Raw genomic sequence first — 24375 nt, forward strand, 5'->3', positions numbered from 1 at the left:
CAGCAAGTCTGTATTTACCCTAAATGCCTCTCTTCAGCATCATCTCCATGACAGCAGCCTCTCTCGGTGGCATCTGAGGTGAAATGTTAAGAAAACATTTGGACATCGGGCCAATAAATCACAGAAACGATTTTGCTAATAAAGCATCGTGACATTTTTAGAGAAGACGCCAGAATCCCAGTTAGCCATGGACGATCGTGACTTCAACTCCTTCCAGTGCCTGCGGGTTGGATAACGGAGCACCTGTCTGAGTCCTGCTAGGTCGCTGGGTGGGCCGGTGCGGCGAAGGCTGCGGCGAAGGCTGCTCAGGTGTACAGGAAAAGTCTAGGGAAATAAGGAGCTGATACTTAAACTCCAAGGTGGCATATCACAGCCCACGGCATCCTGACTGCTGAGAAGGATTCAGATGCTCAGTTTTGCCCTGAATGCTAGGCTTTTACCCCAGTTCAAGACTCATACTGTCGGAGTCATTAAATGGGGCTAGAAACTGACTTATCATTGAAAGCCGTTCAGAATCCTTGTCTTCTGTCAGTGGTGCATGTGGATTGATAGGTAGAAACAGGTGTCCTTAAGGCATTTCTTTTTTTTTTTTTTTTTTTACTGTAGCCATAGGAATCCCATGAAAGGTTAAAAGTATAATGTATTCACCTTTTCAACTTGCTAAGTTAGATTTTCATCATTGGAAGTCATTTGTATTACTGTAGCTGCGTACCACGGTTTGAAAACAGGGAATGTTTCCCTTTCTTAGATCAAGTCAGTAAAGGTAAAATTTGGCATAACTGTCAGAATACTAACACTAGTCATTTATCACCCTGTTAATTTGTTAACTCAGAGTTTCCCTTTATCAATTTTTGCTTTCCCTAATTTTAAATGTGATTATTTGGATACAAACTGGACTAGGGTTACCTTTGCAGGATTTGTGGAAGGCTTGTTAGATTCTATAGTTGTCTAAATGGAGACAATCAGCGACTCTTTAAAGCTACTTAAGACCATTCTTTGGGAGTTCCCCTATACTTGAAAACACTGATAAGCTATTTAAAAATCTTTCCTTTTAATCTAAAGGAATCCTGGAGACAGTTCGCTTTTCCTCGCTTCTCTTTCGTGATGTGTTAATTCCAGGCTTTATTATGCCAGGACCAAGGGATGGGCTTCTGATTAATCGAGGCCTCCTTCAAATAGGCAGCCCATGATGTGACACACGGATCTTTCCCGAAATTTGTTTGTGAGTTGACTTGAAGCATCTCAGAACTCAGATTTCCAAAGGGAAAAATCATTTAAAATAGTTAAGGTTTTAGACTAACCCACCAACACCCACTTCATTCCTTGCGCAGCTATGATGTGTATTATGGTAATAATATCTCCAAACTTTAGTAGTTGGTCTGCCTCAACTAGGTACCAGAACCCTTTATCATCCAGATGGTTTGTTGAGCCAGTTCCTGAAGTGGTACATTAATCCTTGTGCAATCTCACTAGTTATCTCACCCACATTAGGGATTATGTCGGCCTTCCAGATTTCGACGTGAATTACCATCGATGATATTGTTTCTTGGGACAGTGGATTCCACCACAGATCGTGGTTTATAAATTTTGAGTCAGAGAACACCTGTGCACATATTTGGATCGTAAGGACTCGAGTAAACTCTGTTTAATAAAAAGAATCTTTAGATGAAAACTCCTTCTTTGAATAGTTACTGCTTACCCTGTTAGGATGCTCGTAGCGTTTCTGTCGTTAGAAGGTTTCTCAGCATCAGAATTAGGAATTTCAGTTGTTACACTGAGCAGGGTAGTGACTTTCAGTTACTACTACGGTAACCTTGGATTGCGAGTAACTTGTTCCGCGAGTGTTCTGCAAGATCAACATTACTAGTAAATTTTAACTTCATAAACGAGCGATATCTTGCATCACGAGTAGTACGCCGAACGCCACATGATCACAAGTGAGCCAGTGGTTCTTGAAATTCGCTTTGATATACGAGTGCTATGGATTACAAGGATGTTTCCGGAACAAATTATGCTCATAAACCCAGGTTTTACTTATATGGAAATTGGAAGTGCTGGTTAATAGAATCTTGTTTGTCGATAGAACTATATTCTTAAAAATACAGAAGTGTACTTCCGAAGAGGGTTCTTTATTTCACAGTTTTTGTTCATTCCAACTATACTTCTGTTAGCGAGCCCACATTCATGGAGTTTACTGAATGTGAAAATGTTCTCGCTTGAAATCTTATATGATTCTATCCTTTCGAGTTAAATTTAAGAAACCTAGAAATCACACAGATGCTGGTTCTATGTGACTTACCTAACGACTGACTAAAATTATTTATGAGCTTTCCATTTCTTGGATTCTCCTCTCTGGTTTTTTTTTTTTTTTTTTTTTTAACATTTATTTATTTTTGAGACAGAGAGAGACAGAGTATGAATGGGGGAGGGTCAGAGGGAGAGGGAGACACAGAATCTGAAACAGGCTCTGGGCTCTGGGCGGTCAGCACAGAGCCCGACGCGGGTCTTGAACTCATGAACTGCAAGATCATGACCTGAGCCGAAGTCGGACGCTCAACCGACTGAGCCACCCAGGCGCCCCTCTCCTCTCTGTTTTGACTAACATGGAAGCACAGTGACAGTTATTCTGGTGAGTGGGCACCATTTCTGGTGTAGGAGGGATGCGACCCTTCCATGGGAACCACGGTCTTTATGCCTTGGGGTCCGCTCTGCTGCTCCAGATTTGCCCACAGTTTTTTGTTGTTATTTTCTTTCGCAACTGTCTCTCTCCCTTTAATGACTGTGACATCTCTTCAGGGACTAAAAACTTGTTGCCCTCTCCTCGGCCCTCCCTTCAGAGGCCATGCCTTTTTTCAGTGCCTGTGATAGGCATTTCCAGGTCTGTTTTCAAATCTTGCTAAACTTGGGAACGTTTTTGAACCTTGAAAAATGTGTATCCTGATCTATTTTCAGTACTAATGCCAGTGAGTAAAATTACACTAATTGCCTTTAATCCCCTAGTCACTTTAGTTTTGGTATGAGAACATTCTGGTATTTGTGAACAGGCTTTTGTGCCAGAAAAATAATATAAAACCATTGCCCAGTAAAATAGTGCCATTAGGAGTCATCAGCAGCACATAATAATGGCAATTAATGACAATCAGGGCCAACATATTGCCTGCCATGTCTGACATTTTTTTAAAGGAGCAAAGCATGTGAAGTTTATTTTATTATTATTATTTTTTTACTTTGTGCAAGTATTTTTACATCTGCTTGTGATTATTCTGCCTTGTAACTACCACCTCAGGCCCAGTTCTTTTTAGGGGAAAAAAAAAATGAATTCCTTATGTAATAAGTTATCGTTCAGAAAATCTCTCTGACAGACCGTGAGCTCTTCTTATGAAACATTCAATCTGGAAAAAAAAAAAAGTGCAGCTATAATTCACTGCAGAAATACGGGTTTATAATGGAAAGATAGTCGATTTTATGGATCCAACTTAGTTATTTTTGTGAGGATGAAAATTTGTACCTCATACGTTAACGTGATAATGTAATACGAAGTGTTGCGGGATAAAATTTTAAAAACCCTATCATGTGGATGAACTCTAGCTTGTACCAAGACAGCATGGCATCATGGGGAGTCATTTGGGTCTTGTTCAAGTTGATTTATGTATTAGACATATTTTCAATTCGGGAAGGGCGCCTGGGTGGCCCAGTCTGTTAAGCGTCCGACTTCGGCTCAGGTCACGATGTCATGGTCTGTGAGTTCGAGCCCCGCGTCGGGCTCTGCGCTGACAGCTCAGAGCCTGGAGCCCGATTCAGAGTCTGTGTCTCCCTCCTTCTCTGTCCCTCCCCCGCTCGCACTCTGGCTCTCTGTCTCTCAAAAATAAAGAAAACATTAAAAACATTTTTAGAAGTATCTTCAGTTCAGGATTATCCTGAAGTGTATGTTGTAAAGGAAGAGTCATAGTCAGATTCCAGAATATGTATAAGCATTATCCGTGCTTGAAGAAAACACAGGAGCGTTTAAAAAAATTTAAATATAAGAGAGAAATACAAAGGCTATGTGTCAGAGGCTTGAAATAGCATATTTAACCCCGATAACAAAAGGAACTTCTTGCAGATTGTGAAATGGTGGTTTTTAAAATTAGAAGCTGGGTATGTTGTAAGGGGATGTAAGGTAAGGGGAAGGGTACCGCTTTTGCCAAAATCTGAGTAAATAAACAAGATAAACCCACATAAATTGATGGCTCTGGTCCTCATAACTCATTGACCATCTGCTTATTTGTTTTCTTCTTCTTTTTTTTTTAATCCTGTGTTTTCTCACCCGGCAATATCTGTGTATCTGACACTTTGGAATTCAGATCAGCTGTAATGAGATTAGTCAGTCATCTTTGTGGTTCCGTTGTTTGCTTTTCAGTGAAAGTTTGAAGAACCGTGAAAACCCTGGAATCAACCGTAAGACGTAAAATTTTCAAAAAGTCACGTTCTGAGACGTGTGTATAAAGCCCTGGATGTTGCTTCTCAGATTTGGAAAGTGTTACTTATTTTTCAGAAGCCGGCTCTTTACTTTGAATATAAAGGGGGTCTTAAGTCTTTCCCTTACATGATGCGTCCTGTTGGCTCTGATCTGTCCATATGCATTTTTGTATTGTGCGCCTGCAGACGTTTGGAGGATTGGTCTGGTTCTTTGAGCGTTCTGTCGAGATGTCTGGGAGAGTGTGGAAGACTGCCTGAACGACTGTTAAAGGACAACTGTGCTGGTAGCACCCACCACATGCACCCTGTCTCTGGAACACTGGGGTTGGGGGACTGATTTCGCAGAGACCGGGGGCGTAAGCATGCCACCCTCTTACCATCTCACAGGTATGCTGGAAGGATAGTGAGACCGTGTGTGCGCACAGGCTTTGAGTTCTTGGAAGAGAGCTCTTTCAAGCAGGCATGTAATTCGTTTCAGCCCCATGATTATCTGTGCTTCTCCTAAAAATTTCCCAGGGAAGCTTCACGGCGACTCATACCACAGTTGTGTTCGCACGAAGCTGCCTGGGCTGCCCGCCTGTGGCCGGCTTTGTTTTCCCAGGACCGTCAGTCCAGTGCTCGGCAGCAAGTTTGAAATAACATCTTCTTCTTTTAAAAACAAATTTTTTAAATGTTTATTTATTTTTGAGAGAGAGAGAGAGAGAGAGAGAGAGAGAGAGAATGGGGGAGGGGCAGAGAGAGAGGGAGACGCAGAATCCAAAGCACGTTCCGGGCTCTGAGCTGTCAGCACAGAGCCCAGTGCAGGCCTCGAACTCATGAACCCCGAGATCATGACCTGTGCTGAAGCCGGACACTTAACCAGCTGAGCCACCCAGGCACCCCTGAAATCACATCTTCTCACATGATCTCACTGGGCAGTGTGGATGAACTCCATTCTCCAGACTTGACTTTCTGTCCCCCGCCCCCAGGCACGTGCCATTGGGTGCACAGGGGTCCACCTTTTTTCGCACACGGGCTGGACATCGCATTCTGTTCGTGGTTCCTAGGCAATAAATGAGTGGACAGTCATTGCATCTTTCTTAGGGAAGGGATGTTCTGACTCAGACGTGGTTGTACCCAGAGCCTAGCAGATGGCAAGAAACAGATTGCAGAGACTTGGAGGGAATAAACGTGGCATTGGGTGCGTCCAACCCACGCTTGGAGCCACAACTCCAGTTGAGCTGATTTCTTACCGGTGACATTGTGAGAAGGTCTTCCCGCCCTGGCAGAAGTGACCCTTTGGTCGGTCATTTTCCCTTGGGTGTGCCTGTGAATGTCCTGCCATCCTCTTTAAGCCCAGCCCTCCCTGCAGTGCTAACTGAGTAAGAGTCTTTCTTTACTTACTGTCTCTCAGAGATGGGGAGAGCCATGTGGTCAGAGCTTAGATGTCCAGAATTCTCTTTAAGCAGCTGCACTCTTGGGTTGACCGATGGAAATTTCAGAGTCTCAGGAGGACTGGAGATTATTAATGAGCTTTTGTCACTTTGTTGAGCGTTTTAAAATGTGCTTCTTATTATAAGCAACTGTACAGAACTCTCTCCACTGGTATTTTTTTTCCTGACCGTGGAACTGTGCACATCGTTATGCGGAGACTATACCCGTATATTTTAGGGTTTTACAGTATATATTAAATGTGCACGTTGTGGAATATTTTGGTTTGGGTGCATACTCAGGAATAGAGTCCCGTCCATCTCAAGAGCTCCCATTCTTCAGACTTTGAGTGGCTCTCTGCTTCCTCTCTCACTGGCCAACATTCTGCCCAAGCAGTGGCCAGCAAAGCCAATCATTGGGTGCTCGAGGCCCTGGGGATTATGGAGAAACTGATCTCCAGTCCTTCTTTTAAGTTCTTCTTCTTATTTTTTTTAATGTTTGTTTATTTTGGGGCGGGGGAGAGAGAGGGAGACACAGAATCCAAGGCAGGCTCCGGGCTCTGAGCTGTCAACACAGAGCCCAGTGCGGGGCTCGGACTCACAAACTGTGAGATCGTGACATGAGCCGAAGTCAGACGCGTAACCCACTGAGCCACCCAGGCACCCCTGGTTCTTACTCTCTTAAAAACAGAGGCTCTTTTCGTCTTCCCTTCCTACAGGCTTTAATCTTCGTGAGGTAGTGGTGAGTGTCAAGGTCAGAGTTTTAGAGATGGGGCAGAAAGGAGAGGCATTGTGGTTCTGTTTTCTCCTCCTTGCTGCTAGCTAGCACTTTTCCCCTGGCTGGGTTGCTTTTCTAGGGAGTCTCTGCACCTGCCCGGAACCGGGTCTCCTTTTGTGGGAAGGGCTCGGGACGGCCTCCTGTAGGGCTGTGTTACCTGGAGGGTTCTCTCTCACATGCCATGGGACCAGCAGTCCTAGAAGCCAGGCTGCCAGCCTGCACACGGCTGCTCTTCCCTTGCCTTTCACGAGACAGTAGCTGGTGCCTCTTTGCAAAGCCCTCTGAGAAGCGTGAGCACCGGGATGTGCTTTACCAAAAGACGAAGGGGCGCCTGGGTGGCTCAGCCGGTTGGGCGTCTGACATCGGCTTAGATCATGATCTCACGGTCCGTGAGTTCGAGCCCCGCGTCGGGCTCTGTGCTGACAGCTCAGAGCCTGGAACCAGCTTCCGATTCTGTGTCTCCCTCTCTCTCTGCCCCTCCCCTGCTTGCGCCCTGTCTCTCTCTGTCTCTCAAAAATGAATAAATGTTGACAATTAAAAAAAAAATAAAAAGATGAAGAGGAGGGTCGCCTTAAAACCTGGCTCTTGAGAATGATGGAGTTTTGCTTATTGTAGTTGGACGTCAATGCTTCGGATAGTGTTGACCCAGAGACCCCCCAGGTCAGCTGGAATTTTTATGGGAACATTTTGCCCACGCTCACCTTGAACTTCGTGTCCTCCCCAAGAGGTACGGATCTCCCGTTGACCCCAATTCTGTTTCCTGGGGACACCTGAACCCTGTCCCTGACACACACACTTTTTTGACAGAGACCATGTCTATAATTTGAGCATTAAGGGGAGACTCCAGGGAGTCCGAGTCATTACCCCCGACTTGGCCAGGCCCCAAGCTCTTGGCAGCTTCCCAGACACGCCTGCAAAGGCTGTGCCTGCCGGCCTTCCAAAGAGTATGCAGCAGGTCTGGGAAGTCTGGGCTTTGTTTCCTTGGGGGAAATGCCAGCTTTGGCTCAGCGGCCTCCCCTGTTGGCTCTGACCAGTAAGCGGGTGATGAATAGGCTTCTTGGTGTGCCTTGTTTATAGTATTAATATCCAGAAATGGAGCTCCACCAGAGAGGAGAGTTTTAAAAATGAAAGTAGTTAGTCACGTTAAGCCAGGGATGGGGAGGAGAGGTTGGCGACTCGAAACGATTTGAGAGGTGCTAAAAGGCCCCACCTGCACAAAGGCCGCCCGCCCCGCTGCTAGTAATTCTCGGCGTCCAGTAGGGGACTGACCAGCTGTGGCCTGAGCCAAGTCGCTTAACTGCCATGCCCCCCGCTTTCTCGTCTGCAGACTGGAGGGGATCAGGGGTTGCTAGGCAGCTCATGTGAATGAGCGCGGTGAGCCACGTAGACATTCTTGTCCGTCATTTCTTAAAAACACGTGGTCCTCTGAGTGCCGTTGTGACTCGAGAGTTGAGACATATATCTCTAGTGCGAGAAAAGTTTACAACAGTGCATGTATCACGATACGCAGCCACTGACATCTGGCCTCTGTGTTGGGAAGGACCGTGGTGCTTTGGGGTCCTGGAGAGCGTGTGGTCTGTCCCAGGGGCCATCATTCAGCTCCCGTGTTCATTGCCATTCAAGAATAAAGTCTCTGGGTTATGGTATCTTCGGAGTTTTTTTTTTTTTTCCATGCCGTAAATCTGTGAAGGTTTCCCAATTTCTGAGAACAGTATGAGGACAAAAAACAGAACAAAACAAAACACACACACACACACACACACACACACAAAACGACAAAATCACAAAACAAAACACAAAACCCCAAACCCACATTGATGTGTGAGTTGAATGTGACCAGTTTTCCATCTTTGGGATGAAAAACAATCTCGGAGTTCTCTTGTAGCTCAAAGTTCGATGAGTCTTTGATTCTTATTACCCTGAACTAGAATCCTGTCATTCCAAATGTGATCTGGGGACCAGCCGATCAGCCTCTCGTGGGAGCCTGAGAAAAATGAAGAGTCTCAGACCCACACCCTAGTCTACAGGGTCTGCATTTTCACAAGACCCCAAATACTGTGGTGGGAGAAATGGCAGAGCATCATCTCGGGGAAGGTCCTGCTGAAATATTTCAGAGTAGGGGAAAACACCAATGCTCACTGGTGTGCTAACATGAATCCAGACTTTAGATTAATTTACTGTCTGAAATAATGAATAGGTCAAACATAGGAAAATTAATTTGGATGAAAGGAGACGATAAGGCTTGTGATTTGGGTTGGAATGTTTTGAATTCTCTGGGCAGCCGGGTAGGATGTGTGAAAACGTGTATATGACGATAGAGTTGGTTTGTTTTTTTTTTTAAACTCTACTAAGAATTCTAAGCACCTATCAGATGCCACACTGTGCTTCACCCTTTCCCATAATTTATCGTGTTAAGTCCTGATAACAGTATTCTGAGGCAAGATTATCACTTGAATGTTTTAGATGAGGAAACTGAGTTGCAGAGAAGCTTAAGAAACCAGCCCAGGCCACTTGGTAGGAAGGTGGAAAGAGCTGTGCTTTGCACCCAGGGGAGCTGTATCCCCAAAGAGCTGTACAGTTCAGCCTTCTTTTTTTTTTTTAACTCTGGCAATGGCCTGGCCTTGCTGACAACACTGTCAGATTCAGTGGCCCTGGCCCCTCACGGTACCACCTGTAGAATTTCCAGGAAAGAGAAAGACTACAATGCGGGCCTTAGAATTCTGCCTCACGTTGATGCGTTGCGTTTTATTTATTTATTTATTTTAGTTGTTTTTGGGAAAGACTATTTCTTCTATCTTCAGTGGCCATAAAAAGTGAGAGCAGTTCCAGGATAAGAGATATTTGTCACTTCATGAAGACCCATTATTGTGTTTTCACAGTGGTTTCCTGGGCTTATTCGATCCGGGAAAGTTGGTTCCTGATTTAACTTCTGAATTAGAATTGCAGACAATAGCTAATTTGGAGCACACACACAGTTCTGGTGTTGGAAGAAAACTGAATGAGTATGAATTTAAAAAGCATGTTCTTTGTGCACCTTTTATGAAAAAGTTTCCTCTGTAGAGACCTCTTCGATTTAGTATTTAACATTTCAAAGGATTTTGAAGAACTCTGCCTTCTCAAAAGTTGCCAAAGATTTTAGCTGTTGTCCTCATTAGACTTCAAAGCAGACACTGCAGGGTATTTTCAATGCGGATGCTCTTAATCCTCACCTTTGTATTGAGATTAGGAACACAGAGAGTAGCCAGTAAGGGGCCAGCTGAGTTTTTTTGTTTCGCTTTATTTTCCTTTGTCCCAAAGAGTTACAATGAAAACTCCACTTTCTGGATTCGTTCTTTACTCATTGATAGATTTTTTTTTTTTTTTTGAGTTTCTAAACTATGTTGAGATCTGCACAGTGGGATCTGTGATTTAAAAAAAAATAGTTGGAGTAACGGAAGGACTTGGCATTTACAGATCAACGTCATGTGCTCACAGCCTGTTTCCGTAAAAGATAAAAAGCCAGAAAACTCGCTCAAATTATCTTCTGTGTGTCGTTAGTTAAGCGTTTGAAGGGTTTATATGTGCATGGGGGGGGGGGGTTGGTTGGTATAAATGAGTTGCAGTGACATCAAGCAGCCTTAGCCCAGCCTCCATGGACCCTTTGCCCAAGAGCCCCCTCCCTAAAATAGCACCTGCCCGTCCCACCTGTCACCGTCCCTACCTTCCCCACCAACGCACGCTCCGCACATAACATTCACACACCTTCCTCCTCTCAGCCAACATGTCATGCTCGGATGTGTTACGCAGTATCTCCTCAGAATAAAAATCCCCCAGAAGCATGCCGTGGAGGGAGCCACAGAACTTCAGTGTGGTTTCACAAGGTCTTGTACATCTTGGGTAAGTTCAGAAAGTGGCTGGACAGAGGCGCCCGGGAGTCTCAGTCAGTGAAGCATCCAACTCTTGGTTTCGTCTCAGGTCACGATCTCACGGTTTGTGAGTTCGAGTCCTGTGTCTCGCTCTCCGCTGATGGCACGGAGCCTGCTTTGGTCTCTCTCTCTCTCTCTCTCTCTCTCTCTCTGCCCTTTCCCCCCGCTTGCTCTCTGTCTCTTTCAAAATAAATAAACGTTAAAAAACAAACAAACAAAAAAAAGAGAAGTGGCTGGACAGCGGGCTACACTTAGTTTTCTCTTCTAATGGCAACTATGTAGGAAGGCTTGTGTAGCCACAACTACGTTCTCATGGGCAACAGTCGTGAACAGCCGCATCTATTACCTTGGAGGAATCTGGGCGCCGTTTTAGGAGTTACAAGTGGTGTGGCTGGTTTGCTGTTGCTGGAAGGAGAGCAGGGACTGTTTTAGGTCTATGACCGGCTTCACAGGAGGCTTTGGGGGTGGAGGTAGATAGAGCAGGAATCGGTTATACTTGAGAAGCCTGGAGGCGAGGGCTGTGGAAAAGTGCTGGCGTGTGTCATATGGCAGAAAAATAGCTGACTCCGCGGTCAGAGACCTGGGGCCTCGTCCTACCGTGTGCCGCCAATGAGCTGCAGAGCCTTGCGGAAAAAAAAAAACGTTCGCTGCCTCAGTTTCTTCATCCAACTAACCAGGCCAAAGCTCTCAGTGGGGAAGACCAAAGCTTGTGTTAATTTCGCAGAGGGATTGAAAGATACCGTCAGAATTTTAAAAAGCGAATGTCATGGCCAGATCAGGAACACCGGTAATTTTGTCATCTACGTTAAATATGACCAGAAAAAGTGTGTCCGGAGGCCGGGAAGATGGAAAAGATAAAACCGAAACGCTTAGGTTAGACTTAAGTTGGAGGTCTATACCACTAGCGACGAGACGGAAAGAAGAGGAAGGAGACATTCGAAAAGGTTGTGAAAGAGAGAGCAGAAAGATTGGACAGATCGCTATTCATTATTTTCCTCTCATTTTAGTATTTGAGCAACCAGTGTGTGAGATTTGGGGGGGGGGGTCTTACCTCTGACAGATAAAGAACACTGCAGGGTAATCATTTTGGCTGGTAACTCCTTTCTGAGTAAGATTTAGTGGCTGTTTAAAATTTGTGTAAAAACTCTCAGGAGGAAACTTTTCCAAGGAATATATGTTATTGTTGGATATTTAAAATTTAGAATACTGTATATGGCAGTCAGCTTTGTCTCATTGGTTGGATGATTCGTGCTTTAGATACCGAGTGAAAGAATGGACGTGAAAACGTTCTCCTAATATGACAAGAGATACTGTTGCTGGCTCAGGTCCCTTCCAGAGCCTTTCTGCCTTCAATGAGACTGAAGTAAAGTGTCGTCTCTGAGCTCCAGAGACTGCTGAAGTTGCCTATAAGCTCAGAGATTGTCCAGGAAAGAAGTACAACCTCAGATACCAAGAGGGAGGTGAAATCTTAGGCCCAATCATTGAGAACAAGCAAAGGCTTGGTCAGCAAACTGGAAGAATGTCACTGTGGCACATCTTTGGGTTCAGGTGTTTGCTAAATGACTAAACGAGGGGCGCCTGGGTAGCTCAGCCGGTTGAGCGGCCGACTTCGGCTCAGGTCATGATCTTGCAGTCTGTGAGTTCCAGCCCCGCATCAGGCTCTGTGCTGACGGCTCGGAGCCTGGAGCCTGTTTCAGATTCTGTGTCTCCCTCTCTCTGGCCCTCCCCCATTCATGCTCTGTCTCTCTCTGTCTCAAAAATAAATAAACGTTACAAAAAAATAAATAAATGACTAAACAAAATCGTCGGTTTTTGAAAACTAGAATTCAACATGAATTTATCGCCGGGGGTACATAGAAAAACCTGACGAAGTTATCAGAATCTCTGTATACGATGATTTTTAGGCAGAAATGCACAGAAAGAATAATTTTTCTGTGTTTCATTATGCTATTCGCATTTCCACTCAAGCCTGTTTCATACTGCGGTTTAAAATTTCTGTCTGATTTCATTCTGTGTGGCATCTGAGCCATCCTCTGTGTGGCTCCGTAATGCTGACGAATAATGACCAAAATTATTTCTGATCGAGACATCTTTAGACACCCTCCATTCTAGAGTAGAACTAATTTGAACCAGTAACTTTAAAATACCTTATTTCCACTGGTTGGATCTTGAACTGACCTAGAACTGAATTAAGTACAGTGATGAGGGCCCCAGCTAAAGCACCACTCCATAATATGCTTTGTGACCAACAGTGTTATGTGAGAAGTATGGGTAAGTGACAGATATTAGGACTTCAGATCTAATGTACATAAATACTCAACTCACTGTTCTGAAAAATTACAGGGAAAATGTTTCTTCTAAAACAGATCCTGGCCTGTTCTTTCTTTATAAGGACTCCCAAAATGGAATTTGGGAAACTGAATCCCTGAGATGAAATGCTATTCCCTTGATCCGAGTTAGAGTCTTTGTTTTTCTGTATATGGAGTTTTCTATTCATTGACCCTTTACTCTGCATACACATTGATCTTTATGGGTTCCTGAGTGCTGGGCTCCCACTTTTTAAAGCAATTATAAAAGAGAAAACAGGGAATTTCCCAGACATAAAACTCTTTCTCACGTCCCAGTGGGTCAGTTAATCCTGGGATATTGCAAGAGTTCAGCGAAACCTAATTCAATTAAATTCTATCACTTCATTCTATCCGGATTCTGGAGTATACTTCTGGCTGCATAAAGAGGAACAAAGCCAAGACTTTGGTCAATGTCAGAAAGTATCTTTCTTCCAACATTTAGGTGGAATGCTTAGTTTTTGTAGTTGAGCAAATGTACTGTAGAGTTTTAGCAGCTGTTGGGATTTACTATGCCTGGGCTGCACTTTAAACTGCTTGTCTGACATATTTTGCTGCGTATTTTTAAGTGAGCTTCATATTTCATAGAATCTTATAGCTGGAAAACACCTTGGAAAACTTCTCGGGCTTGACCCATTTGTCTTAGAAATGAAGCAACAAACCTGTGGAAGTCAGGAGACTGGCTCAAGGTCACAGAGCTGGTAAGTGACAAAGCCCAGGCTAGAACCCATATCCTGCCCCAGTATTTTTGGTCACTTATTTCCAAGTGGGATTTAGTGATATTTTTCACCTCTGTCCAGAATCAAGAGGAAAATGTCTCAAGGAATGTGTGTCATTGTTGGAGATGATAAAACTTAGACCATTTTATATAGTTGTGAGCTTTTTTCTTATTATGTTCAATGTCTGATGTATACAAAGGTAGAGAGAATAGAAACACAAACCCATGGTCACCTTCCACGATTCTCAGCTTATGATTCACCTTGTTTCATTTATGTCCCTACGTACTCTCCCACTTAGCTTATTTTGAAGCAAACCCAGACATCGTATTATTTTCCCCATAAATATTTCAGCGTGAATCTCCACAAGATTAAGGTGCTTTAAAAAAAAAAAAACATCATCACAATGTTATTACTAACTTAAATAAATTAGCAGTAGTTCCCGTGAAGTCACAAAATATCCTAGAGCCCTTTAAAGACTGTCATAAATACCCTACGACCATTTTATTTTCAAATATGTTTTTTCTTTGAAAGGAGAAACAAACTGTTAAGGTTGGTGGGTGTTTTAAGTCAATGAAAAGAGAGAGGAGCTGGTAAAGGACTCTCAATATCACTGATAAAACGTGCCATGACTTTACAATCCCGGAGGAATTCGCTAGATTATTCATTTGATTTGGGAGTGTTTTAATTCTCCTTTCTACCTAAAATAGTCCATTTTAATATGACGTTTTCCAAAGACATTGCAGCTATTTTCATATTGCTTTGAGTTAAGTACCAGTAGATTGAAGAAACTTATCGCCACAGAAAAAGGGAAGGTTGTGGTTATTTCTGATGGTGGGTCTGTAACGGGTTTTTCCTTCACGTCCACAGATGTGAATGGCTTGAGCTCCTAGAGGTCCAGTCTCCCAGGATCGGGATATAAAATGTTTTATGGTTAGAGACGTGTTCTGTTCGCTGCAAGTTATATTCCAGGGAAGCATTTTAGGGGAGACGGGTTGAAGCTTTAGGGGATCATGGTTGATAACTGTATTTCTCATTTCTTCGACTTCATTTAAATCTCTTTAGTGATAGAAGCCAAGAGCAGGTTTTGAATGGATGTCCCATCTCAGTAATATATCCAGACAGGCCTGGAATTCTGTGTTACAGGATATGGAATACAAAACAAAAATTTCCTCCTTGCCCGTCTTGTGTAATGAGAAAGCTATGAATTTTGTCAGGCTGGCTGAAACCAGACGTTTTCTTCCTTAGAGAAAAGTTAGGGAGAGTCGGGTCCTGGGAGTAAGAAGCAGGAAGCAGGGTTTTCCTGAACGCAGCAGTCATGAACCTGGACACCGCAGTGTGTGTGTGTGTGTGTGTGTGTGTGTGTGTGTGTGTGTGAGCCAGAGAAACAGCCACTGCAGAGGGGACAGTGTGTGCCCAGGAGCCTGCCGCTGTCACCGGACCCTTGAAAGCTGACAGAGAAGAGGTGTGATCTGAAGCCAGTTTTAGACTTGTTCGATGTAGGTCAGGCGGACTTCCAGGATGGAATGAAAACTGCTGTCCTGGGGTGATCAGAGCCACAGACACACTTGTGATTTGCTTATGGTTTTGTCTCTCACTGTCCCCTCAAGTTTACCAGCCTCCCCACAACTTTTCACACAGTGGTTGTTGTTGTTGTTGTGTGTCTTTTCTCCTTGCCACTGGTTTTGGCTGGTCTCAGAAACACCAGGGTCTCAGGAAAACAGAGAGAGAGAGGAATTATGCAGTTGACAGGTTCTGTAGCTGGACCAGGTGTTGGTGAGCAGGCCTGAACTCTTGGGTCTCCAGGGCCTGTGCTCTGGGATCCGCAGCTCCTGTCCAGGCCTCTCGGCCCTGTTGGAGTTATGGCCATTCTAGTTCTTGTGCGGGAGACAAATGAGTCTCCTCCATCCGTGGGAGCTGCCCTGGGCCCGCGGCCTCGTATTTGCCTTGTTAGTGGTGCTAAGGGAGGGAGAGGAGACGCCCCAGCTTCTGGAAGCTAAACAATGTGGACGTCCAGACTGATGGGTGAGTAAAATTTGTGTATCTCCGCCCCACCAACCTGACCCACTGCCAATACTTCATTTATCCAAAGCCCTGCTCTTTAAACCTGTTGCTGTGCAACTCTGACTGAAGGAATTAGAGGAAGCCCACCTTTAATGTCACCTATTTGTTTAAAGTTTATTTATCACAATTGGCCAATTGCCAAGGGCCGAGACTAATAGAGCGCACCCTGCAAAGGGAACCTCAGCCCCCTTTGTGACAACGTTTGCGTGGAAACTGCCGTAAGGGTTCCAGCGTCTACCTGTCTCCTCGGCTCCTGTCATCCGAGACCGCCGGCCAGAGGGAGTGAACTTCCCCGGCCCAGAGGTCCGGCTCCAGGCGGCAGGGTGGACACAGAGGATTCTAGAAGTGAATAAGGACTAGGGGACAGAAGGAGGGGGTCCCAAAGTGTATGGAGGCTAGAGGGTGTGCTGGGGTTTCAGATGGTTGCTTGACTCTTATGCAAGGTAAGGGTCATGAGGGTTGGATGTTGCAGGGCAGAAAGAATGGAATAAGGGCCCGGAAGCATCTTTGGAGATGGGCCTCGTACTTAAGAGATGCTTTGTGGTTTCGTTTGGTTTTGCTTTGCTTTGTAATATTTTTTTTGATGTTTATTTATTTTTGAGAGAGAGAGAGAGACCGAACACGATGGGGGCAGGGCTGGTGGGAGGGGCAAAGAAAGAGAGGGAGACACAGGATCTGAAAAAGGGTGCCGCCTCTGAGCTGTCAGCACACAGCCTGACGCGGGGCTCGAACTTGGGAATGGCGGGATGATGACCTGAGCCGGAGGTCGGATGCTTAATCTACTGAGCCACCCAGGCACCCCATGTTTTATTTTGCTTTAAATGTTTATTTTTATTTTTGAGAGAGAGAGAGGGAGGGACAGAGAGAGAGGGAGACACAGAATCTGAAACAGGCTCCAGGCTCTGAGCGGTCAGCACAGAGCCTGATGCGGGGCTCGAACTCACGAACCACAAGATCATGACCTGAACTGAAGCCGGACGCTCAACCGACTGAGCCACCCAGGTGCCCCTTAAGAGATGCTTTGTAAATGGACTGTTTGCAATGGGGGCCACCTGGATTTTTCAGTAACACAGACTTGGTGAGTAAATCCTGCCTGCCTGTCTGTGAGTCCTTGGGGTACATTCGGACCCAGGAGAAGGGGAGGGAAAGAGCTAAGGCCTGGGCAGTCAGGGTGTGTCTGCAGCAGTGGGCACTGTATCACAGTGCCTCCCACGTGTAGAATGAAGACAGACCCAGCCCCGGGTGAGGCAGGTGTTAGCGGGGCAAGATACACAGGAGAGGACAAGCAGCGGCCATCTTTCTCTTCCAGCTGTCTCTCTCAGATGCCCTTTTACCCTCTGACAGCAGGTCTTGAGCGCGGACACCCATCAGTTGAACACAGGACAGTCCTTAACGACAACCCCCTCCCTCCCCCTTTCCCCTCCCCACTTCCCCTCCTCCTCCCTCTCCCGTGTGGACAGTCCTTTCCTGTGGCACATCAGCTCATACCATTCTGCAGACCCGCCCGGCACCAGGATGGTTTAACTACGAGGGTTTCATTTTGGGGGGGTGGGGGGGATGAAGTAACGTGGTGTCCTGAAACGGGACAGTCTCCCCCACCAGTTGTCACAAAGGCACCGTAGAAGCTAGTTGAGGCTCTGGATCCACCTGCTTTCCCCCCTTTATGGTCACACACACTGCTGCTGCTGATTGGACGCATACGGAGTTATCAGCGGGCACCTGCTGAGCCCTTTACCTATATTTTCATGTTTGTCCTTTATACCACATTAGGAGGAAGCTATTTTTCCCATTGTTCCCTTGAAGGAAATGGCGGCTTAGCAAAGATTTTGGACTTTGCTCAAGGTTGTGCATCTAACAAATATTAGATCCAAGCTCCCAAACCCAGGCTCTTCTTAATACCTTGGAATGGTAGGCGAATATCTTAGACCCATCCGTATCCTTCTACCCCGTGGGAGAAAAATATGGTGCTGGAGACCTCCATTATTCTTTATTATTCCTGAGACAGCTTCGTTTTTCGAAGGATGGGGATTCAAGGCTCCAAGCAAGAACCTCCCCTTACACTCTGCCCCTCAAGCAGTGATAATAGTAGCTGATATTTACAATGCTTAATTCCGTATCAGGCAGGGTTCTAAGCAGTTCATGTGCAGTCGTCTATTTCACCCTTACAGCAGACGTGAGAGTTCCATTATTATCCCTGTTTTACAGTTAAGGAAATTAAGGCACGAGGGGCCCACGCAGGAGTCATCAGTGGCCCAGTGCGTTTTACCTGGGCCGGCTGGCTCCAGCTTCTGCACCGACGGCCTCTCTGGATCCCAGGTACTGTTGAGGCCCTGTCCTGTCTGTGTCCTCCCAGCCTCCGCGGACCCTGAGGAGGAGGCCTTGGGGAGGTCTGACTGCCGAGACAGAGGTCTGCCTGAGACAGCACGGCCTAATTGGGATCTGGATGTGTTCTCTCGCCAGCTCTTTGCCAGTCCCGTGGTTCGTTCTTATTCTGACTTGCTTATTTATGGGCCCTGGGGCTTGGCACGGAGGAAGCTAGAGGTTCACAAAGTCTGCAAAGGAATGAGACGGTTTCTTGCTCCTGTTAATGAGAGTTAAACATCTCGAGTGCTACTTTTTTTTCCCACCCCTATCTCCCACTTTATTTTTTTTGGATAGTGCTCAAATCCTGCAATTAGGCCAGTGACTGGAAAGCAGAGTGATTTACCACTTTGTTCCTTGAACTCTTTTGGTTTTATGCAAGGAAAAGGGGCAAACGCTCCCTTTCTCTAGAACACAGCAAACAAGGTGACTTCTTCCGTGAGTAAGTGATATGCACAGGTTGACCCAAAAGGCAAGTTTTGCTTTTATAAACTGCCAAAGAAGTACTTGTTGGGTGATCTTTTTTTTTTCCCCCTTCTTCTTCATGACTAGCTTTGGTTTAGGACTTTGAGGGAATGTCAAAGGATTGTCATCAAAAACACAGGTATGTGTTGAATTGTGCCCTCCCCTCCAAAATTCATATGTTGAGGTCTCTGAGACCTCAGAATATGACCTCCTGTGGAACTAGGCTTGTTGGAGATGTAATTAGTTAGGATGAGGTCACAGGTAGGTGGCCCCCAATCCTAAATGACTGGGGTCCTTATGAAAAGGAGCAAGTTGGACACAGATACACACACAAGGAGGATGCCACGTGAAGGTAGGGGCGATGCCCCAGCCACGGAATGCCAACAGTTGCCAGTAAACCACCAGAAGCTGGGAGAGGGGCCTGGGATGGGTTCTTCCTCACGGCCCTCCGTAGGAGCCAACCCTGCCAATGCCTTGATCTTGGACTTCTGGCCTCCAGAACTGGGAGATAATTTCAGTTGGTTAAGCCACTCGGTTTGTGGTATTTTGTTATGGGAGCCCTTGCAAACGAATACAAATTCTTTCCTTAAGCAAACAAACAAAACAGTAAACGTGAAAATGCTTGATGGATGTGAGCCCTTTGCGAAGGTGGGTTTTTCTTTTTCCAACATTGCCACAACTTAGAAGCAGAGGACCTCCGTGCTGGTGGGGACGTGCACGGGAGTGCGGGGCACCTGCTGGGTTCGCTGTGAGCCCAGGCACACCACTCACTGTGCTTCCCCACCCCCGCCTCTTTCCCTTCACTCTTGTCAACAGGTCCCTTGCACAAGCTCCGTATCCCAGAGATAGTCTTCTCCTCTCAGCCCCCTAACCCCTCTCGCTTTCCCCACCTTTTCCTTTAAGTCTTCCTTGTTTGATAAAAATACACTGCTTCCTTTCAGCTTTCCCTGGTCTGGAAGTGAAATCACCACCCCCCTGTATTGTGGAAGAAACACCACCCTACCTTTACATCTGTTCCCACCCTTAACCCCCTCCAGCGCCTTTACCCTTTGCCTGTATATTTGGATGCCATATTCTGTGCCTGACTCTCTGGTACCTGCCCTCCTTCTGCCACGTGTTAGGTAAAGTTGGAGTCGATAGGGAAGCCAACGACCGGACCGGGTTGCAGCTGGAGGTGAAGGAGGGTGTTAGGGCAGCACCCACGAACCCTGAAGGGGAGGCAGACCATGGTTAGAAACACAAGCCAACACATAGGCGACTTCCCAACGGGGGGATCTGGCCAAGAACCAAAGACAGAAGGGAAGAGAAAACACCAGGCAGACTGAGAGTATGGGTTTAGGATCCACGCTGAGTGCGCAACAGTGTAGACCGTCTCTGGCGGCAGCGTGAAGTATATGTGCACGGCACTGGGCAGTGAGTAGGGCTTGTAGAGGTTGGAGCCCTACAGCTGAGGAGGTGCAGAGACTCATGGGACCGTGCCGTTGTGTCACCTAAGATGAAAATCTCTTGACTTCACGGACCCAGGCTGTGGAGGGCTTTGAGTATTACGCTTTCTATCCTATCATGTTTTACTGACAGGAATCGTTCTTTCTAGAAGTTTCCTCCCTTCCTCTTTGGAACCCCAGTGGTGTCCAAATCTGCTCTGTATGGGAGAGTGGCCAAGAGCCGTACCAAGGGGATGGAAGAAAGTGAGCTGTGCCCTGGCTGGACCCCGGGGGGTGGGAGTTCCTGACTCGGGCGGTGTTGTTGAGTGGTTTGTGCAGATGTGGAGGATCGTGGGGAAGGTGGCAGAATTCCTGGGCGTCTCGTTTGGTGGGTATGTTCTACCCACCTGGCAAATTTTCTTTTCCCTGAGCAGATGCCAGAGTAGAGCCAGTTTGCTACTTCTGTTTTTCTATTCTCTTTGGTAGATAAAACAAGCTTATCTTCCCCCCGAAGACTTAAGGTATTAATCAAATAAATACTTAATGGAAATCCTTGACTTGACTAAGTTTTGCCTTATTTGCTCATCTTCAATGGCAGGGACTTCCTGAGTGTAAGCCTGAGCCAAAAGGTTCACATTTATTATCTTTGAATTTCTATTTTATCTTATTTTGTTTTTATTTTAGAGAATGAGCCGGGGAGAGGGTCAGAAGGAGAGAGAAAGAACCTCAAGCAGGCTCCAGTATCAGCACAGACAGAGCCCAATGCGAGGCTCGATCCCACGACCCTGGGATCGTGACCTGAGCTGAAATCAAGAGTCGGACACTCAACCGACTGAGCCACCCAGGCGCCCCACATTTATTATCTTCTTTAAATTCACCACTAACGTAATATTGTTCTCATTTTAAAGATGAGACGACCAAGGCTTACAGAGATTAAATAAGTTGTCCAGGGACACAGAAGTAGTGAGAGGCAGAGACAGGACTTAACTGAGATCTGACTTCAAATTCTGTGTTAAGCATTGCTCTGTCAGAACCAGTCAGATCATACGTAGCAATTCTGGGCTCCTAGGAATTCCTCTTTACTATTCCTGTTGTTTCAAAGTAAAATTTTACCATAACCTTCTGTATTATTATCTCGAAATCACAAAGAAATAGACAAATGACTTACCATTTATTTATTATTAACTCCAGCCCTAATCAACTCCTCTGTATAGAGATACAGTGCTTATATAGACCTCAGAGCGTGTTCATATTTATCATCTCATGGTAAGAACATGCGATGGAGCTCGAGCCAGGAAGGGGGCCTGGTAGCTTCTAACACGCTCCCCGCCTTTCCTAAATGAAGATGTCTACTCATAGAGGCTTTGTGATCTGACTGTTACGGGGATCGTGAAAGCCTGGCGTAGGACTCAAGTTTCCATATGTCTGTTCTAGTGTTCTTTCCCTACACTCGCTGTCCCGCCCAGAGCCCTGATCTTTCCCAGAACCTCGCTGAGGTTGTTGGGTGAGAAAGCACAGGCTCAGAGAAGTTAAGTGATGCTTGCTAAAGAAACCTAGCAGAGTTAGTGGCAGAAGCAAGACATGAGTTTCAGAACCCCGATTGCCATCTTAGCGTGCCTTCCATCACCCCACCCCAGCTCCCCAAGCCTTGCCACGCTGTGCCTGGTAAGGGCTGCCCTCTCCGTAGGTGTCAGAGTGGGCCATGTTGCCTTGAGCCCACTGAGAGGGAAACGGAGACAAGGAGCGAGAACCATAACCATAGTATATCTCATTGTGACTAATTGTGAAAATACTAAAGGGTGCCCGGGAACTTTTGTTCCATGAGTGTGTGTGTGTGTGTGTGTGTGTGTGTGTGTTTCTTTTACCCCTCTATTTTTCTTTTTTATGTGTGTGAAAAATCAGATTTTATAAATACTAAGGGATTCTTCCTGTTTAGAGACCACAAAAGAAAAAAAAAAGAAAGAAAGAAAGAAAAGAAAAGAAAGAAAAGTGAAGTGCTTGCTTCCATTTCAAGCAATATAGCTGACTCTCTATCCTGGAAAGCCCCAGATTAGAAAAAAAAAATCTATAAATTTCCAGGTGAAATATTTCATCGTATTTCTTGGCTCTTTAATCTCATAAAACAGAGATCTCCATCCACCATGAAACTAGCAACTCAGACCCAAGGGAACTGGTTTGTTCATGCTGTGCAAGGAAACTGGTAGACAGGGCCAACTGCAACAAGGTCTGAGTATTTATAACAGCAATAACAAGATGGAGGGAAGAAAGAGAGAAAGAGAAAGGGGGAGGAAGAGAGGGAAGGAGGGAGGGAGGAAGAAGGAAGGAAGGCAGGGGGGAAGGCAGGAAGGAAGGAAAAAAGGAAGGAAGGATGGAAGGATGGGGAGGGAGAGGGAGGGAGGAAGGAAGAAAGAAGGAAAGAAAAAAGGGAAAGAAGGAAAGAGGGGGAGGGAGGGAAGAAGATGGGAAGAGGGAGGAAAACGAAGCAGGAGGAGGGAAAAAGAAGGAAGGAAGGGAAGAAAGGAAAAGAAGTAACAACAATAGCCTGGGAGCCAATGTGTGTTTTGACAGCGTTGACTCATTCTAAGGTCTTTGTGTTGTTGGGGAGAATATGGAGATAGTGGTTCACTTTAGATTTTTTTTTTAATTGAGAATGTTTGCTAAAATAGGGTAATCACAGAAAGAGTAGAACGAGAGGAAGCGATGGAATGAAGAGGACAGAGGGCACTTTGATGATCTAATGTGGCACAGTAAAGAGCTTTGTGAGCTTTCCAGGGATCGACCCCTTGCCTTGGCGGGCAGAAGAAGTTGTCTCTGTGTCCAGTCCCGGACCAGGTACAGGGTGTCAATTAAAAATAATTAAATTAGCATTTACTGAGCACTAATGAATGGGCAGGCACTATTCTAGGCTCTTGATGTGTATCTCACTGAATCCTCTGAATAACCCCATGAGATTGGCGCCTTTGTTTCCCCCGCACATTACAGAGGAAGAGCTGAGGAAAAACAGTCACCCGGCTGGGAAGTGGAGATACCGGGATTTGGACACTGACATATGAATTCCAGAAAGTTCCTTGTAGCTCCTAAACCATGCTGCCTTGGCAAAATCCTTGCAGGGAAATCCTTGCCCTGGCAAAATTCCAGAGAGGGGATCCGGGGAACCACATGCCCCCAAGATGGCTCAGCCTCTCCCCTCCATTCTCGTGTCTCAGCAACCTTCAGCTGCACACCGCGGGGACCCATTGTCCCGATTTCCTGGGTACAGTCCAGTGCTGCGTTCTTGAACTCGCATCATGTATGAATTCTGACAAGTGCACAGAATCACTTTCTCTTAAGCTTTTATGTTTTGGTGGCTGGGGTTGTGGTGGGGGTTACAGCAATCTGTAATGACATGTGGAAGCCCACTGGATATTCTTCTCATAATTGATGCATACATAGGGCGAATTTGGCCTCTCACCCCAAGCAGTTATTTTTCACTCACTACAGGGTCTAAATTTAAAAGATCACACTTGGAGAGCCACCAATTCATTAGCATGTGGGTGATGACTCCGGAGACATTTATTTGTTAATACCAAACATGGATGGGTTCCCTTATGCCTAAAACTTACATAATGTAGGTTTAAAATTGTATAATGGGTCTGGAAAATTCCGTAGAAGGCTTGCTTCCAAGGACTTGGAGATGTTTAAAACACAGTGTCTGGAGCTAGGAAGCAAGATCAGATATCCTCTGGAAATAAGTCCTTGAGATTTTGGAAGAAAACTGTGTCGCAAAACTGTGACCCTTTCTTATCTCTGGGCTCAATATTCTCTTTCCTTCATTGCCTTCGGTCTCTTTCTGGTAGCTTCGAATTTGGGTTCGGCCTTTTCCCACTTCTGGGGTATTTTCTCTCCTTTCTTTTGAGAAGCCACCTTGATAGACAGGTGAAGTTTCCTGACTGGCACAGAGATGTGTCCACACGAAGCCCGAATGTAGGCTGAGGCCAGGGTTCGACCGTCGCACGTAGTCTCGTTTGTGTGCCAAAGCACGTTCCACGTGTAAAATGTTAGGAAATGTGGCATTCTGTCCCTGTCCTCTGCTGCCAGTCTCCCCAACTTGGTGGCCCAGAGGGAGCCACCACTGGTGTCTTAACACAGCCCCTCATTCTCTGTGGGAAGCGGGAGAGAGCCAGGGAGGAAAATCCGGGAATGCTGGGTTCACGTTCCCTTCTCGAGGAGCATTTGCCATCACGTGCCAGTCACCTGAGCCAGTTGCCATTATGTTTTTTGGTAAATGGGGTCATAGCAGAGCCGATTCAATCTACGTCTTGGCCCAAACTAAACTTTTGCTACAGGCCTTCGGATCCTCACCATTTTAGTCAGAGGACAGAGAAGAGCAAAGAGAGACACCCAAAGTATTACTATTTTACATTTACAAATAACTGACCGTCCTGGAGACTCTACTTGTCCCCCCACTTTA

The 24375-nt window shown here is 45.8% G+C and overlaps 1 protein-coding gene across 3 annotated transcripts in view; it reads left to right on the top strand.

The window, feature by feature from the left end:
• STOX2 (storkhead box 2) overlaps window positions 1-24375 on the top strand; it is a 229292-nt gene that overhangs the window by 77139 nt on the left and 127778 nt on the right. The window lies entirely within an intron of this gene.

Source organism: Neofelis nebulosa, chromosome 3 (genome assembly GCF_028018385.1).
Source record: "Neofelis nebulosa isolate mNeoNeb1 chromosome 3, mNeoNeb1.pri, whole genome shotgun sequence".
In the NCBI taxonomy this organism is placed as follows: domain Eukaryota; kingdom Metazoa; phylum Chordata; class Mammalia; order Carnivora; family Felidae; genus Neofelis; species Neofelis nebulosa.